The sequence below is a fragment of the Dasypus novemcinctus genome, chromosome 14, assembly GCF_030445035.2.
Source record: "Dasypus novemcinctus isolate mDasNov1 chromosome 14, mDasNov1.1.hap2, whole genome shotgun sequence".
NCBI classification, from domain to species: domain Eukaryota; kingdom Metazoa; phylum Chordata; class Mammalia; order Cingulata; family Dasypodidae; genus Dasypus; species Dasypus novemcinctus.
Window position 1 is genome coordinate 13817205 of NC_080686.1, and position 14205 is coordinate 13831409.

The following is a 14205-nucleotide window of genomic DNA, read 5'->3' on the forward strand; positions in this document are numbered from 1 at the left end:
TTGTACTTGTATTTTCTGCTCAAATAATTATATTCTGGTAAGTAACACAAAGCTTGTAATATAATGTGCCTATACAACATGTAGCTATTCTCCAAAGAAAGTCTTTTTTATATTTTATGTACATCCATATATAAATGTACGCATGCATAGATTACATATACAGCTAAAATTTGGGTCATGTTATAAAACATTGTGTATTTGCATTTTCACTTAACATTATATCATGAACTCTTTTATTAGCATTAGCTCTTTTTTTTAAGGAAATATGACTTTTTTCTTGTTCAATTATATTTTTTACACTGCTGTTATTTCATTTCCATCTCTTTAATTTATTTTGTACATTCATATTTTTCTTAAACATTTTTTTCAATTTTATTGATACATAAAATAAAGCATAAATCCATCCAAAGTGTACAATTGATGGTATTAGATGTAAACATATGTTTGTGCATTCATCAACCCAGTCACTCCCAGAGCACTTTCATTATTCCAATAATAATAATAATAATAAGCAAACAAACAAAACTCATCACGTCTGAATCTCTCTGCCTCATCTGGCAGACATAGCTGCTATTCTTTTTCCTTCTCTCTAGATTATTTGTGTTTATATTGTGTAAAAACAGTCTTATATAAGCAATAACACCCATGTTCATGTTTTACATGAGGTTTTAATATTTTATGCAGCCCCATGTTACAGTTTTTAACTTTCTTCTAGTAATATACACGACCTTAGTCTTTCCTTTTCAACCACAGGTATACCCAAACAATAGCACTGCTAGTTACAAACACCATGATATGCTTTTACCATTGCTATTCATTTCTAAAGATTTACAAACAACCTTTTAAACAATTCTGCACAGATTAATCCTCAGCTGTCCATTCTCTACCCTCTTTCACTATTAATTCCACAGGTTTGCACAGTATGTTTAGCTCGTAATAGTGCAATCGTACAGTAGCTGTCCTTTTGTGTTTGGCTTTCATCATCATTTGACACTGTTGTTAAGATATGGAAGTGTCTATTTCACTGCACCTGTGTCATGTTATGAATGATCATTTTTATTAATATTTGTCTATATAATATGCTCTCAGTTTTGTTTTGGGTTTGTTTTTTATTTTTTATTTTTTTTGCCCTTCTTTTGCCATGTATTTATTGGCACTTTTTGGGGGTAGTGGGGTAAAGAATAGCTTTCCATTATCTTAGAACAAATTTCAAACACATTCTAATTACATCTAAGAAATATGTTTTGGCCAATAAAATTCAGGGGTCGAGTACATTGTTTCTATGTGAATATAATCATTTTCCCCCACTACTGTTTGTTGTTGGTATATTAGAAAACTATTGACTTTTCCTGTTCTAACCTGTACCTGGCCATTTCACTAAAGATTCTTATTGAACATTTTCACTGTAAAATAATTTAAAGAGTTAGGGTTTCTGTTACGGTCAAGGTTCTAAGTTTTTCTATTCTTCTCTTGGTTTTATAAATATATAATCACATCATTTTCAAATAGCAATCATGTTCTACCTTTCAAATACTTAAACTTCTTACTTATATTTCCTACTTACAACACTGATCAAAATTTATATTAATGACAATAGTGACTCTAGGCATCATTTTCTTCCTGTTTTAAAGGTATTGTTTTACCAGGATTGGTATTATCTATCAGTATGCTATAAATATCTTTATAATATTAAAGATATACTTCTATATCTAATTTTCCAAGGTTTACATTAGTAATTATTTTTGAATGTTATTAAATATTTTTATTTTATTTCATTTTAAAAACAATCTATTGCAGTTTACCATTCATACATGAACAAAAAAACAATAAATGTATAATGAAAGCTGTGAACTTACAAATCTAACATGCATAATATCACACAGAGCTTCCGTACATCACCCCACCACAAAAACCTTGCATTGTTGTGAAACATTTGTAACAAATTATGAAACATCATCAAATATTATTACTAGCTATAGACCTTATTTTACATTTGTTGTATTTTTTTCCACAACCCATCCTATTTTTGTTGTTGTTGTTCATAAACCACACAATTTACCTAAAGTGTGCAATCAATGGTATTTGGTATAATTACAGAGTTGTGCCTTCACCACTGCAATCAATATTACAGCATTTTCATTGCTATAAAAAAAAACACTATCATACCCACATGTTAATAATACAAATTACAAATCTTATGATGTACTTTCACCGTATCTATTCATATTCAAACATTTGTGGACAACCATTTTACCATTTCTGTAAAGACTAAACTTCAGCTTTCCTTTCTCTCAACACATTCTATTCTTCAGTGACTTATATTCTGACTATTAAATACATGAGTTTGCTCATTATATTTAGTTTGTAATAGCAAAGCCATGCAACATTTGTCCTTTTGTACCTGGTTTACTTCACTCAACATATTGTCCTCCAGGTTCATCCACATTGTCATATGCTTCATACTTTATTTCTTTTTACAGCTGAATAATATTCTATCATGTACTTATACCACAGTTTGTTATCCATTCATCAGTTGATGGACACTTGGGTTATTTACATCTTTTGGCGATTGTGAATAATGTCACTATGAACACTGGTGTGCGAACGTCTATTTGTGCCACTGCTCTCAGTTCTTCTGAGTATATACTTAGTAGTGGCATTGTGAGGTCAAATGGTAGCTCTCTATCTAACTTCCTCAGGAACTGCCAAATGAACTTCACAGTGACTGGACCGTTCTACATTCCCACCAATAGTGAATAAGTGTTGCTATCTCTCCACATGCTCTCCAACACTTGTAGTGTACTATTTTGTTAATAGTGGCCATTCTAGTAAGTATAAAATGATATCTCATTGTAGCTTTGGTTTGCATTTCCCTAACAGCCAGTGTTGCTGAGCAGTTTTTTTGTGTTTTTTTTTTTTTTACATTTACATTTCTTCTTTAGAAAAATGCCTGAATTTCAGGTCTTTTGTCCATTTTTTATATCAGTTCATTTGTCTTTTTATTTTTGAGTTGTAGGATCTCTTTACATGTGATGGATATTAGACCCTTGTAAGATGTGTGATTTCCAAATGTTTTCTCCTGTTGAATAGGCTGCCTTTTTACCCTCTTCATGAAGTCCTTTGAGGTAGAGAAGTGTTTAATTTTGATGAGGCCCCATTTATCTATTTCTTTTCTATTGTTCCTCATGCTTTGAGTGTAAGCTTTAAGAGACCCCCACCTACTACAAAGTCTTGTAGATGTTTCCCTACATTACCTTCTACAAGTTTTATGGTCCTGGCTTTTAAGTTTAGGTCTTTGATCCATTTAGAGTTGATTCTTATATAGGGAGTGAGATAGGGGCCCTCCTTTATTCTTTTTGATTGTGGATATCCAGTTCTTCCAGCACTATTTGTTGAAGAGACTGTTTGGTCTCAGAAAAGTGGACTTGGTAGACTTATCAAAAAGCAGTAGACCATAGAGGTGAGGGTCTATTTCTGAACTCTCCATTCTATTTCATTGATCAATATGTCTATCTTTATGCCAATACCATGTTGTTTTGACCACTGTAGCTTTATACTACACTAAGTTCAAGGAGCATGACTCCTCCGTATTTACTCTCCTTTTAAGGGATTTTTTTTGGCTATTTAGGACCCTTTTCCCTTCCTAATAAATTTGATAATTGACTTTACTATCTCTGTAAAGAAGGATGTTGGAAATTTGATTCGTATTGCATTGAATCTATAAATCAATTTGGGTAGAACTGACATCTTTACAATGTTAATCTTCCAGTCTATACACATGGGATGTCCTTCCATTGTTTAGGTCTTCTTTAATTTCTTTTAGCAGTGTTTTGTCATTTTCTGAATATAGATACTTTATATTTCTGCTTAAATTAATCCTAGATATCTGAGGGTTTTTTGTTGCTTTTGTAATATAATTTTTTCTTGATTTCCTTCTTACCTTGCTCATTACTAGTATATAGAAACACTACAGATTAATGCATGTTGATCTTCTGTCCTGCCCCTGCCACTCTGCTGAACTCATTTATTAGCTCAAGTAGCTTTGCTGTAGCTATTTAAAGATTTTCTAAACATTGGATCATGTCATATGCTAACAGTGACAATTTTACCTCCTCTTTTCCTGTTTGGATGCATTTTATTTCTTTTTCTTGTCTAATTTCTCTAGCTAGAATTTCCAGCACAATGCTGAATAACAGTGGTGACAGTGGGCATCCTTGTCTTGTTATTGAGCATAGAGGGAAAAATTTCAACCTCTCCCCATTGAGTATGAGGTTGGCGTGGGATTTTCATATATGCCTCTTACTATGTGGAGGAACTTTCCTTCTATACCTATCTTTTGAAGTGTTTCTATCAAGAAAGGATGCTGGATTTTGTAGAATGCCTTTTCTGCATCAATCAAGATAATCATGTGTTTTTTCCCTCTGATTCATTAGTGTGGTGTGTTAAGTAGGTTGACTTTCTTATGTTGAACCACCACTGCATAAGAGGAATAACACCCACTTGATTGTGATGTGTAGTATTTTTATATACTGTTGGATTTGAGTTGCAAGTATTTTGTTGAGAATTTTTGCATGTATGTTCGTTAGAGAAATTTGTAATTTTGTTTTTCTTGTAGTATCTTCATCTGGCTTTGGTATTAGGGTGATGTTGGCTTCATAAAACATATTAGGTAATTGTTAGGTAATTTTCCCTCCTTTTCAATTGTTTGGAAGAGTTTAAACAGGATTAGTATTAATTCTTCTCAAAATTTTTGGTAGAATTCACCTTGGAAGTTATCTGGTCCTGGGCTTTTCTTTGTTGGAAGATTTTTGATGACTGATTCTATTTTTTTTGCTTGTGATTTATTTGTTGAGTTCCTGTATTTCTTGTACTGTCAATGTAGATTCTTTATGCATTTCTAAGAATTTTTCCATTTCATCTAGGTTGTCTAATTTGCTGGCATACAGTTTCTCAAAGTGTCCTATGATTCTGTTTCTTTGTCTTTCATAATGTCCCCCATTTCATTCCAGATTTTATTTGCATTTTCTCTCTTTTTTTTCTTTGTTGGTCTTGCTAAGGGTTTGTCAATTTTACTGATTTTCTTAAAGAAAAGGATTGCCCTGTTTACCTGCTCCAACAAGGGCTAAGAACCCAGTAATGGGGTGCAAGTCAGTTTCCATGGGCCTTGTAGAAGGTGGCAGTAAAGGCACCTATTTGCCTCTTTATTTATTATTATTTTCTTTTCCATGCACTTTTCTGGTCTGGCCAACAGATAGTGCTCTTGGACAGACCTCTCAGCTCAGACCCCAGGTGCTAGGGGGGAATTTGGGTGGGTGGTACAGAATGTCCTCAGGGCTGGCCAAACCTGGCAAACAAACTTTCTCAGAAGCTGTTCTCCACCCTAGGCCAGCCACACCCTCCCTGCCTCTGCCTTTTCAGTAATCAGCCCAGGGCAGGACAAAGGGTATTTGAGAAGGGAAATTATCTTTAGGTCCCTCCCAGCTGGCTCTCAGCGCAAACAATGCCACAGCTCCACCCAGCCTGGCAGTATGCGGCAGACCAAGTTTGCTTGTTGAATTTGCCGTAGGCTATGTTCCTTGTTTTTCCCTTTCCTTGGGGAAGAGGACCGGACATTCCCTTCAGTCTACAGCCACACCAGTCCACAGCCACTGCAGTTTGCTGACCGCTGTTTGCCACTTAGCTGGAAAGAAGCACGCCCACTGCTGTTTTTTCATCTCTACTCATTGAAGCTTTTAAACAACTGAGAGTCCTTTCCTTCTCCCCTCTTCTGGGTGGTGTCTTGCCTTCCCTTGGTGTCCTGAGCCCCATAGCAGCCCTCTGGAAACTCTCAGTCTGTCCTCTAGAGATTTTTTTCAGGGAGAGAGGTGGTCCTTCTACCAAAGCTTAGCAAGTTAAACTTTGGCAAAGGGGGGAAATGATGTGGGCTATGGGTGGCAGGCTCTTTGTCTCTTCAGAGATAATCTAAACTATCTGTGACTTGTGGGTGTGGGATGATGAAAGGCTGCAGTCCTGCCCTTGGGGAGCAGGAAACAGTTTAACAATGCAACGTCTATAAACTTTAAGTATTCAGCAAACCAGATATGCTAAAGGCTTATATAGAATGTCTGGAGTCCATGCTAAAAGCTTACCTAAGATGTGGAACATATATATGCTAATTGAAGCCTATTGAGAACTGAAACAAAGTGACCATTTGGCCTTTCCACCATTTGGCCTTTCCTCGCGGTATAAAAGACATTTGAAAATCTTGTTCAGGGCTCGGGATTCAAACTGAAAGCTCCCGAGTCCGGCCGGCCGTCAATAAACCATTTTTCCTTCTCAAAATCATTCCTGAGTCCTGGCCTCTCTATACACAAATAATTGAGCCGCTCTCAAATTCTACAATACTTCCACCTCTAATAGTCCATCTTCCAGGAAGTCCTTAAATGTTTTTTGATGCAAATTAATCATGTCTTAGCAGTTGTTGAGATATGATATATTTTATTATTTTATTGCATTTCCTAAAATTTACATCTTTATATGATTGTGGTAAATTTTATTCATTTATGCTGGCTTATTATTTAAATAATATAGAATATTTCCATTTACATTCTAAGTTAATGGGTCTACAGTTTTCTTTTCCCATGTTGTCTCTGTATAAGTTTGTATAACCTTCAAACATTAGGTAGTCTGAACATATTTGTATTTTATAAAAATAAATATTTAAAGTATCTTCCTTGATTGTTCCTTATATAATTCCCTCAGTGTTCCACAGCTTTCTTTTTCTCTCTGACTGCATAATCATAAATTATTAATGCCAGAATATCACCTAATCTATCTTGCCCATTTTACACATGAAGTAACCAAAGTCTAGGGAATTTGAATAACTTATTCCTTGTCATAATGGGAAGGACTCCTTCTCCATTCTCTCATTACATTTATTCTTGCATCCCCTTGGGGATGGCAGAGCTTGAAAAGGGAGGAGGTTGGCTCCCTGAGTTACCAAGCAGAGTAACCCAAACCATCCAAACACAGACACTGCCAAAATACTATGTATTAATAAGAAACAATGCACAGAAATAAAAAAAAAGAAGCCCAGTTGTTCAGATTTCTAACATGATCATTTGGAGATTTAAATGTTTTTTCTATTATGTAATCATGGTTATCTAAATAAATGAATATTTATATTAACTATATTTTGACCATAATTTCAGACAATACTGACATGTATTTCATCTTGTCGCAGCTAACATGTTCATCAGAACCCAGGAAGAGAGATGAAATACCAACAGGTGAATACAACCTATCCAAGTTTATAATGTATTAAAATCAGAAGTAACAAGAAAAAGAAGATGAATATAGCTAAATGGCGCAATTGTGCTATTATGAATGTGGCTAAGCTCCACTATAAATATTTTTATTTGTTGTTGTTTCTTGCTGTCTCTTTTTTTTTTTTTTTTTTGGTGCACCTGGGTGAAACTATGCCAACAAGCCATAAATGAAATCATTTGTTCTTATGCAAATTTTGAAAGGAAGATAATAAATCCAATATAAATATGAATCAGACCCAACTCTGTATGCTTTATAAATTTATGATGCCAAACCAACAATTAGAAAGAGGGATTGGAATACCACATTAACTAGCTGTTTTCAATATAACTGAAAATAGCTTACTTTATGTAACATTGGAAGGGGTGATTACTTGTAAAATCCTGATCTCATATATTTACATGGGATTACCATAAAAATAACTGTAGTATCCCTCTCTAAGAGTCATCAGTGAATGATTTACATAAAGTCACAAATACCATGTTTAGACAACTCAATCAATTCTAACATTAGATGAATGTGAATTTCAGGGAAGGTCTCTGTGATGAGAAGGATATTTTATAATGATAGCGGGCATTAACTGGATATTTCAAAGAACCTAAAAACTCAAATTGTAAGAACAGAGGAATTATATAATATAGAAAACTAGGCAACTTAAAATCTAAATACTTTTTGAAGCCAGAGAAACCCGTTTGAATTTTTCTTTTATCCACTAAAGTGTTTGTACTCAGATAAGATAATTAATATTTAACATAAGGGTCTTGAGTAAAGTAGAATTAAAAGTATTTTTAAATTGGCACCACACATCTGTAATATTTTGGAAGATATATTCTTCACAAGTTTAAATGACTTTTTCTAAGTATCATGGCTTTAGGGATGTGAGGAATTGACAAAAAGTTATTAATTACAAAATTATAATAAATACTTTTAAAACTTGCTTGGATTTTTAAAAATAATGTGTTAACCTGATTTAAGGAATCTAATAAATAAATTAGCTCTTAATCATTTCTCTCTCTCTTTCTCACTTTCTCATATAAATTAATGCTTCTTGCGGGAATATATTGATCTGATTCAACCAGAAAAGTTTTGTAAATGTTAATGAAAAACCTGATTAAATATAGAGAATGAATTGCTTCATGATATGAGAGCAATGTCAAAATTATACATGTGTCATGTACAATGTGAATTTTACTATTAAGTCTTGTTTTCCATTTTTGCTGTAAAATGTTATTAAAAGCATTTGTGAACTTAAAATGATTAGATCTTTTGACCTATACAAATGAAATAATCCCTGAGGACATGGCTTCAAATTTCTAATTTTCCTCCATACTGACTTATATTTGAAGACTTTAATTAATTCATTATACTATGAAGTTCATCTTGATTACACATTCCGTTTAATAGCTTTGATAGTTCAAGAGCTGCTCTTGATCTTATGATAATTTTGCTTGAGATATGTTATCATCTTGAAGGGTTTTCTCAAATGCTCATTTGCAAATAGTTTCAAAAAATTGCAAATTTGCTTGCTGAGCACAAGTAATAGTAACAAAAATGCAGATAGTCACAAATGAAAGCATTAACAAAAATGCAAAAATGTGTTTGCCAAGTCCTTTTATTTTATTTCCTTATCCCCCTAACCTCTTTGCAGTACGAAAGTGTTAAAATGAAGCCCTAGTCTCCCACCATTAAATCTCTTTTATACTCTTCATAAATGTTATAATCAACTGAGAGCAGACTACTGCTTGTATGTGGAACTATGTGAATTGTTGGGAAGTCTTTTTCTTCTACAGACCACTATCCCAATTCCAACTTGCCACAATAATCATTAAATAGGTTAAGGAGTTTGGATAGATAGTACAAGGCATTGGACTGTACAACACAGTGAACCAGACTGACTGTTATTAACAGTACAAATATGAGAGTGTACTCTCCTGAATTATAGTAAATGTACAATACAGGAATTAATAATAGGGGGTATATGGAAAATATATCAAATTATAGTAAATGTACAATAACTGGAGTTAACAATAGGAGGTACATGGAAAACATATCAAATGCAAACAATGGATCATAGTGGTATTAGCCTGATGAGGTTTTTTCATAATTATGACAAATGTTCTAGAACAATGCAAGGTGTTGGTGAAGGTGTGATGTATGGGAATTCTGAATATTATGTATCACTGTTTTGTAAACACACACCACCATTAATAAAAAATTTATGTTAAAAAATATATATTGTTTTACTGGTAGTTAGATGGGGATGTGGAAAGTGAAGTACAGGGAAGATTTGATCAATCCAACATTTCTCAATATATCTACCAAAGATCATTGGGTTTTATGAATGCTTTCTAAAAAAATGTATTAAAGTATGTTACTTATACATAAACATACATAAACAATAAATGTAAGTAATACTTGTGAACTTACAAATCGAACATATATAACATCATACAGGACTCTCATACCTCACCCTACCACCAAAACGTTCGATTGTAAAACATTTTAAAAAAATGATTAAAGAACATTGTCAAAATATTACTACTAACCAAAGTATTTTTCCCCAACCCACCTGAAGCAGTTTGATATGGTTATGAATTCCAAAAATAGATATTGGACTATGTTTGTAATCTGATCTCTTCCCGGGCATGACTGAGTTATGATTAGGCAGTTGAGTCCTCACCCCTTGGTGAGTGGGGACTCACAGATAAAAGGCATGGCAAAGAACAGATTTGAGGGTATTTGATGTTGGAGTTTTGATGTTGGAGTTTGATGTGGAAGCCTTAAACTGGAGCCCCGGAAAGTAGGCTCACAGAGGAAAGCGAAGCCAGCCCAGGAAGAAGGAAACCTGAGCCGAGGAAGAAGCAAGCTCTGGGAAGAAAGGAACCTTGAACCCAGAGAGAAGCAAGACCCTGGAAGGGAGGAACCCAGGAAGCCTGAACCCTCACAGCCACTGGCAGCCATCCTGCTCCAACACATGAAAATAGACTTTGGTGAGGGAAGTAACTTATGCTTTATGGCCTGGTATCTGTAAGCTCCTACCCCAATTAATGCCCGTTATAAAAACCAACCTCCCTCTGGTATTTTGCATCAGCACCCCTTTGGCTGACTAATACAGAATTTGGTACTGAGAGGTGGGTAGTGCTTTTGCAATTACTGAAATTCTGGAACAGTTTTATAAATGGGTAAGGGGTATTTTTTGGAGGAATTGTGAAATGTTTGATGGAAAAGGGCTAGATCTCTTTGAAGAGACTGTTGATAACAATATGGATGCTAAAGAGACTTTTTATGATGCCTTAGAAGTAAATGATGCAGCTATTATTGGAAAACGGAGAAAAGGCAATCTGTGTTTTAAAGTTGCAGAGAACTTAGCAAGACTAACTCCTGATGTTTTATGGAAGGCAGAGATTGAAAATGGTGAACCCGGGCATTTAGCTGGAGAAATTCCCAAAGTAAGCCTGGAGAATGCAGCGTGACTTCTGCTTGCAGATTACAGCAAAATTCTAGATGAGAGAGATATGTTGAGGACTGAACTATTGGGCACAAAGAAAATAGAAACTAATTCTGGAAATTCCAAGCCTCTGGAAATCAAGCTCCCTGATGAAAGTGCCCCTCTGAAGGATTTAACTAAACTTGGAACTGGAAAATCAAGATTGAAGATGCAGTTATCAAGGAAAGACTTGTGGAAAGTCTTACTGTTTGATGGGTTGGATCCCTGCTTCCAGTATGCTAAACCAACAGACTTTTTGAGAGACCTGCATGAACAAAAACACTGTCAGCCTGGAATAAAAAGGACATGCAAAGGAGAGATTGAAGGAGAAACAGCTTTAAGAGGAAAACCGTGGGAGCTGGGATCTGGAATTAAGATATCACCTTGGTCCAAGACATGAACCCCACCCATGTGTACAGAAAGGGTGAGTTTGCCCCAGCAGTTGAAGAGAGTGGGTGTTCCTGTCCAAAGTTCTGGGAGAGTTTTGCTGCACCAGGGTACAGAGAGGGTGGAACACATTCCCTAAGGACTAGGGCAGTTAAGGTCAGCACCCCACAGGTCTGAGAGGATTGGACTTGTCCCCCAAAGTTTAGGGAAGGCCAGGTGGTCAACTCATTGCTCTGAGAGGGTTGAGTCTCTATGCCAAATGTTAGGGGGAATGTTGTCTTCACATCACTGTACTAAGGGGGTTAAAACTCTACCCAAAGATTTGGGTGAGATGTAGCAATCACCCCATTATTATTACTATCTTTATATCATTTATATATGAACATACATAAATAATAAGCGTATAGTAAAAGTTGTGAACTTTCAAAGCAAGCTTGCATAATACCATAGAGTGGTCCCATACATCAACTCTCCACCAACACCTTGCATTGCTATGAGACATTTGTTACAAATTATGAAAGAATATTGTCAAAATCTTACTACTAATTATAGTCCTAATCTTACATTTGGTGTAATTTTCCCCAAACCCACCTTATTATTTTTTAACTTTTTTAATTTATTGAAGTATATCACTCATATATAAACATAAACAATAAGTGTATAACAAGAGTTGTTGAACTTACAAAACAAACATTTATCACGCAGTACTCTCATAACTCACTCTATTACCAATACCTTGCATTGTTGTTAAACTTTTTAAACTAACGATTAAAGAGCATTGTCAAAATGTTACTACTAAGCAAAGTATTTCCCCCAACCAATCCTATTATTTTATATTTATATCATTTATGTATGAACATATATAAACAATTAAGTGTATAGTAAAAGTTGTGAACTTACAAAGCAAACATGCATAACATCATACTAGGGTCCTATACATCGACAACCCTCCACCAACACCTTGCATTGTCATAAGAAGTATGTTACAAATTATGAAAGAATATTGTCAAAATCTTAGTCCTTGTCTTACATTTGGTATGCTTTCCCCCAAACCACCCTATTATTATTTTTTAAATATATATTTTATGACAGAAGTTGTAAACTTATAAAGAAATCATGCATATGTGCATAATTCCCAAACACCCCTCCATCAACACACCACAATGTGGTGTGTCATTTGCTACAGACAAAATAATATCATCTGATTGTTACCCTGCCCATAGTGTACATTTGGCTCACATATTTCAAACTGCCTCAGGATCAACACAGTACACCTTTGGCATAGATACAAGAATATTATAGTACTACTACTAACCACAGTCCATAGGTCACATCATCTGTATTTTTCCTATACTTCTCCACATTCCCAGCACCCTGAGTAGTGATATATATTTGCTCTAGCTAACAAAGGACACTCTTGAAACTGTACCATCAATCATGATTCTCATCCACCTCTTGATTTACCATGCCATTCAGTTTATAGATTATTCTCTAGCATTCTGTCAATTGGCATTCACATACCTAGATTACCACTTTCAATCACATTCCCATTTATAAACTAGCTGTTACTCATTGTGTGTTACCATCCACTCAATATATTTCCACACTTTTACAGTAAAGCTAATTAAAACTTCTACATACATTAAACATCAGTAGTCCACTCAGTCCTCCTCTCATTTCCTTTAAGAATCCCCCACCTACCACCAGGTATTGAAGATATTTTCCAATAATTTCTTCTAGAAGTTTTATGGGTCTTGCTTTTATTTTTAGTTGTTTTTTGTTTTTGTTTTTTTGTCCATTTTGACTTAATTTTGGATAAGGTGTGAGATAGGGGTCCTCTTTCTTTCTTTCAGCTATGGATATCCAACTCTTTCATCACCATTTGTTGAATGGGTTGTTCTGCCTGAGCTGTGTGAGTTTGACAGCCTAGTAAAAAATCACTTGACTATACCTGTGAGGTTCTGTGTCTGAACCATAAATTTGGTTCTGTTGGTCTATTGTTTCTGTCTTTAGGTCAGTACCATGGTGTTTTTACCACTATAGCTAGGTATTATGATTTTAAAGTCTGGAGATAAGGGTTCACTTTTCCTTTTTATGATGTTTCTGGATATTCAGGACTCCTTACACTTCCAAATAAATTTAATGACCATGCTTTCAATTTCTTCTTTAATGCTGGTTGAATTTTTATTGGGAATGCATTAAATCTATATATCAATTTGAGTAGAATTGACATCTTGATGATACTTAGTCTTCCAATCCATGAGCATGGAATATTCTTCCAGTTATTCAGAGCTTTTAAACTTTATTTTAGGGAAGTGGACTTGGCCCAGTGGTTAGGGTGTCTGTCTACCACATGGGAGGTCCACAGTTCAAACCCTGGGCCTCCTTGACCCATGTGGAGCTGGCCCATTCGCAATACTGATGTGTTCAAGGAGTGCTGTACCAAGCAGGGGTGTCCCCCGCATAGGGGAGCCCCAAGCGCAAGGAGTGCGCCCTGTAAGAAGAGCCACCCAGTGCGAAAGAAAGTGCAGCCTGCCCAGGAATGGTGCTGCACACACAGAGAGCTGACACAACAAGATGATGCAACAAAAAGAAACACAGATTCCCGGTGCACCTGATAAAGATAGAAGCGGTCACAGAAAAACACACAGTGAATGGATACAGAAAACAGACAACTGGGGGGAGGGGGGAGGGAAGGGGAGAAATTAAATAATAAAAAAAAAATTTATTTTAACATTGAGTTTCAATTTTCTGAATACAAGTGCTTTACATCATTGGTTAAGTTTATTCCTATTTGAGTTTTATCTGTTATATTTTATTTTCACCACCCTTTTGACACTTTTAGTTACTTTTATTGAAATAATCTTCATTTCTAGACTCTCCTATCTTTTCTTTTCAGGCTTTAGCACACCCTTTAGTATTTCCGGCAAATCCAGTCTCTTGGTTAGAAATTCTCTCAGTTTCTGTTTATCTGTGAATATTCTAAACTCACCCTCATTTTTGAAAGACAACATTGTCATATATAA